This window comes from Bidens hawaiensis, unplaced genomic scaffold, assembly GCF_021521415.1.
Source record: "Bidens hawaiensis isolate Kalapana, Puna unplaced genomic scaffold, B.hawaiensis_p1.1 tig00008319_1, whole genome shotgun sequence".
NCBI lineage: Eukaryota > Viridiplantae > Streptophyta > Magnoliopsida > Asterales > Asteraceae > Bidens > Bidens hawaiensis.
In genome coordinates, this window is record NW_027491590.1 from 538,607 (window position 1) to 544,568 (window position 5,962).

Consider the following 5,962-nt stretch of genomic DNA (forward strand, 5'->3'; position numbering starts at 1 on the left):
AATTTATGTTAATAACTGTATGTTTTTTATGTCATTGTGATCGGAATCATATTCCGATACCCTTGGTGGGCTTCAATCATGAATTGATTGTTGTTTGCCGGGTTAATTATTGTTTTGTGACATTGGTGTTTACTGTGGGTTCGTCTAACCTATGTACTTAGAGGTTTTGAGTCTTAATATCATTCATCTTCTATTACGATTGTAATTCCGAGTACAACGAGCTCATTAGCGTGATGTTTCGACGATAGTTATGGCCTAATTGTTCTTGGGTTCATTTTGTTGACTATCTGTGTTCATCCTAATTTTGACCTTGACTTTGTGAAGTCAAAGAACAAGTCTTAATTAAGACCATTCGTTAGTCTTAGCGAATTGGAACTGTTTCGTGTCCAATTCGTTAAGATTTTACACGAACTAGCTTAGCGAATAAGATGTTACACGAATCAGATTTGGATTCACTTAAAATATAATGAACTAGTGTGTAGTTCGTCAAAATTAAATAGTGATTCGCTATGTTTAGTTCGTTAAGGTATTTACTTGATAGCTAATCGCCCGATTCGTTATCTTATTGTAACGAATCAGTGTGATTCTCAACGAATGACATTTATTAAATAAATTAATTTTTAATATTCATTTAATTTAATTAAAGGATTTAAATCGTCTAATACGTGTAACTAGATTAATTACACGTATCTTTGATTATATATTGTGATATCTATTCTCATATTCGGTTTTATTTATACAGTAAAACATGGCTGATCAAGAACAACAAAATCAACCGCCACAGAAACAACCTCCACAAGGACAACCACAACAACAAGTTCAACAAGCTGAAATGATCTTATTGCCGTTCGATAAGAAGCACAACATTTGTGCTTATGTTGATCAAGATGTGACTGATTTGAGAACATTTGGAGCTATGTTGACTTTCTTAAGCCGTTCAAAGATTCATTATGCAATCACTACTAAACCTAAAGTGTATCTTAGTATAATCAGGCAGTTTTGAAATACGGCGGAATATGTTGAGGAAAATAATTGGGTTCGAGCTACAATTAATCAGATCCCTATTACGATCGATGTTGAGGTCATTCTTCGGGTACTTCAATTTGACGATAATGATGATTACCCGAGTGAATTTGACAGGACATTGGTTAGGGGTTTATTCACACGCTTGAATTATGGAGGTGATATTCGTAAATCTATGTTGAACAAGAATGGGTTGTGTCCACCATACAAGTATCTGCTGCATGTTTTACTTCACTGTATGAGTGGACATCGCGGTGATTTTGATGAGTGTAGACTAAGCTTGCAATCGGCATTTGTTGCTCTAATCCTGAACAAGCCCTTCAACTACTCAGAACTCATCTCTGATCATCTGAAAGAGCAAGTTCAGCAAACTCTACCGTCAAAGAAGTTCTTGATGTACCCTCTCTTTTTACAGCTAATTATTTAGGATTTGATACCGAATTTGGTGATTGATCGATCGTTGGTGAACGATGTTCTTGATATGGAACATATGAAAGCTGAAACGGTGCATCGTATGTTAATTTATAGAAAAGACAAGCCACAGGATAAACGGATGATTGGTCATATAATCAATCCGGATTACGTATGTCCTCCTAATGAGCGCTGGATCCATGATGATTCGGATTCCGAGCGTGAAGGGGGAGAAGGTGGGAACAATGATGGTGGAGATGATGGTGGTGACAATGATGATGGTGATGGTGGAGCTGGTGAACGAGCTCTTAAAGAACAACAAGATGCAGTCGATGCTGCTCTAGCTGCCACCATGAAAGCTCAGCTAGAAAGAAAACGAAAGGCGACTTGTGAACCATCAAAAAAGCCCCGTGTGTCTGCTGGGGCTGGGGTAATTATTGGAACTCCTCCACCACGTCAATCAACTACTCAAAGCTCGGCGGTGCCGCTAACTACTAGCACTCCGATGCTTACCTTGACGACGACGATGGTATCACATGAGAGGCTCGGTCTAATCCCTCAAATGGCGTTGACCGAGATACCGAGGCCTCCTGCTGTGTTGTCTACAGTATCTTCCACCACATCAATGAGACCTCCTCCTCTGCCAACAACTACTCTTCCTCCACCTCCGCCTAGTGATGTCTCTTTCATGAGGATTACTCGACCTCAAGGACCTGTTCAACCAGTTCATCCATCTGTATACAATTTGCCACCAGGTCGTCAAACTGAAATGCTGCTTAATCTGCTACATCTATATGAAAATCAAATGGCAGCTGACCGTCAAACTCAAGAACGACTCATGGAGAATCAACGACGAATGATGAGTTATATTTCTTTCTGTCAAAAAGAGACTAAGTCGTTACGTACGATTGTTGAGTCTCAGGGGGTGAAATTAAAGGAACAAGAAGAGTTGATTTTACAATTATCTTGTAAAGAAGATGCCCTCAAGAAACTTAAGAATAACGATGATGATCCTGACGAGTCTGATGCAGGAGGTGAGCCTAAACAATCGCATGGTTCATCCTCTGGTGCAGGTGTTAGTGGCGGTGACGATTCGAACAAGCAGATAATTATTTATCAAGATCCAACAGCTGCCAAGCCAATTGAAATGATAGCAGCTAACACAGTGGTATTTGTTGATGGATCAGGGGTGGTTAGAAGTGTGGTGAACAGAGATGAGATAGAGGTCGGTGAGTTTATTGTTAGATCTTTGACACGGGAGCAGATTTCGATTCTGCTTGGGCTGAATGACGATCAGTTGACTGCTTTAGAGACTGAGCCCGATGTCGAAGTGATCAATGAAGAAGAAATGGAAGTTGATCCGTTATTTATGGATACGGATTTTATTTATGAGAACGAGGAGATTGAGATGGAGGATGTGACAGCTGAAGAGTACCCGGACGTGTATCAACACGTAGACGTTGATCAAGGTGCTCCGATATTTCACGAAGATGTAATTAAAGAGACTGAGGATAAACTAGAAAAGGTTGTGCAGCGAACAGTTCCTTCACTCAAAGAAGTGACTGATGATGACATAGAAAGATGGTTCAAACGTCAGAAAGTGGGTAATATTATCAGTGCTTATCGGTATGTAGATCAAGAAAGAAAAGATACCGCTGCTACTTGGATTGAGGCGAATCAGGTGACTACCTTCAAGACTGTTTCTAAGGTACATGGTGATATTGTCTCCTGGCTCTATGATTCAGACCTTAAAGTATGTATAGTCAAGTGGGAAAAGGGTGTCCAGTATTACGAGAGGATAATGGATGTTTTAACTCTACCGCGTTGGGATGTACGTACCTTCGCGAGACGTCCATTTATCAATCGTGGGAGTCACCGAACGGCTGAGTGGTTTCATCAACACTTACTGTTCGAGGTCAATCATGGCTTCAAATTCTTCAAGCCCCAGGTTCCAAGACGTAAGTGCAATGACGAGATTGATCCAAGGACCGGCTGAAGAAACTTGTCTTGAAAGTGAAGCCGCCAAAGACAATGAAAAAGGTTCATGTGAAGACAATGCCTCAAGATATTTATCTGTCTTTCAACCATTGGTACTATGACAATCGTACTGGCAAGGCCGTTATTGTTCGTGGTCGAGGACTGCAGACTGAGCTCATCAAGATAATCGACCCGATGTGGTTGGTTAATTTATAAGAGATAGACAACGACGTGCTATACAGGAAGCAGATTTTGTTTGAACGCCAAGAAGATTACGACCTGGCTATGCAATTCCAACGAGTCGTTCGTGTGTGTCACGAACATGGAATTCATAGTTACAGAGACTGGCAGTCCAAGCACTTCAAATAAGTTAAATACAAAGAGCTCAAGACGAGGGGGTGTCTGTTAGTGCAAGGTTTTGCGTCTGGAGTCTTTGTATTTATCGTTAACATTTTTGTTTATTAAATAATTTAACATTTAATGTAATTAATAGCCAGTTCGCTAAGTTAAAGGCTAGTTCGCTAGGGGATGTTAGCGAACTAGCCAAGTAATGTATTCCCTCCTGATTCGTTAGGGGATGTTAACGAATCAGGGGTGTTTCGCTATGATTATTTATGTAACGAAGGGGAAGCTGGTTCGCTAGGGGATGTTAGCGAACCAGATCACCTTCTATATATAGTGAACTACTGTTCACTTTTAATTTAAGTTTTGAGCTAATTAACGAACTGTTGTTCAATCTCTCTCTCAAGCTTCACCTAATATTATACAAACATTACTGATAACTTATTGATAATAGATATACATATATACAACACTGAATCGAGGTTAATTATGAGATAGATCTAGTACTAATCGGATATTCACATATCTGAGATCTGTTATTGTTATTGATTGGTAATTCCGGGATCAAACACCAACTTTCCAAATCGTGCATACACATACACCCACAATTTAAACCAGAATCCCTCTACCAAGAACCAGTGAAAATATTTTTGAAAGCCCAGCCCATGATACTCAACCATCTCAAATCCTTGATCCATTTCCCATCTCACCTATTAACTCACCTTCCCGTGATGCCAGAATGAGACTACTTGATAGGCACATCAATGTGCTAACTGAAAACTGTGACTTGAGAAGGAAAAATGAGAACTTGAAAAAGAAAATTTCTGATTTGGAATCCCAACTGAAACAAGCTTTTCTAAGAATTCAAACTTTGATCAGTGATGTTGAGAAGACCTCAGCTACACTAAAACAATGGGAGAATTTACATGTTGCTGATGCTAATAATGTTGATATTTTAAAATCTTTGGGAGACTTATATTGCAGTGATGAGGAGGAGGAGAGAGATGATTAAGAGAATGAAGATGGATATGACGTTGATATCTCAGATGATGTAGTACAAGATTATAATGTTGATGAGCCTGAAATGAATGATGACATGGTGGTTGACAACACTGTGGTGAATGAGGCTGAGAGTGAGGTTAATGATAATGAGGCTAATGTTAATGAGAATGATGCAGATGATGAGAAAGAAGTTGTGAATGTGGATGAGAACATTGTTGTAGATGAGGCTAAGAAGGAGATTGATGATTTCTTGACTGAGGTGCAAACGGATAAAACAGTTGAGGCAGACAATGTCACTGAGGAGATGATGATCTCAGGTGACACTGTAGCCCTAACCGACAAAACTGAAGAACTAGATGACGAAAATAATTAGGTGACATCTAAGAAGAAAGAAGTGGACAATGAATTGAATGATCTGTTTGATGAAACTGATAATTTCCGTGAAGACTTCCCACCCACTATGGTGAGGGAAGTAGGTCCATCCAGACCTCAAAGTTTTGATGAGGAAAGGAGGATCAAGGGGAAGGCAGTGGCTTAACATGAAGGCAAACTGCAACCATTGAAATTTAAAAATAATGAGTCAAGTGATGAAGTTCTTTTTGTTGATGAATCTGAACAGGAAGCAATTAAAAGACATGATAAAATTGTGGAAGAATGGCTACACAGAGATTTGATCAACAGATTTATGTCTAATAAAGAGTTGGAAGAACAGAGGATGTTCTTGGAGGAGTTGGAGTTGAGGAAGAAACTTGAGGAAGATAATAGGGGAAATTGAACAAGAGGTCATTGAAGGGGTGCTGAGGTTGAAGTAGGTAGAGGATGCTGACAACTCTCTTGACATCGTCATTTATAAATTCCAGCAACCTAAAACCCCTGAGGCTAAACTTAAATCTCCTGAGTCTGAATTGGCACTGCTACAGATGAGACTGAAATTGAAAATATTGATAGGCAGTCATTGATATTGATGGGAAGAAAATTCAAGATGAAATGGTCAAAAAGGCAAGTGAGATGATGAATCAAAGTTTGTTTGAGGAGATGAAGAAAGATGAAAAACGTTGGCCTGCTGACTTGTTAAGATATGTCAGAAGAAGGAAAATGTTTGAAGTTAATAATATATCTGAAGAGGCTATTCCCAAAAAGCAGAAAAAGCCTATCAATGTTATACCTCTACAAACAGTGAAGCCTGATGATTTTGTAAACGAGCCAA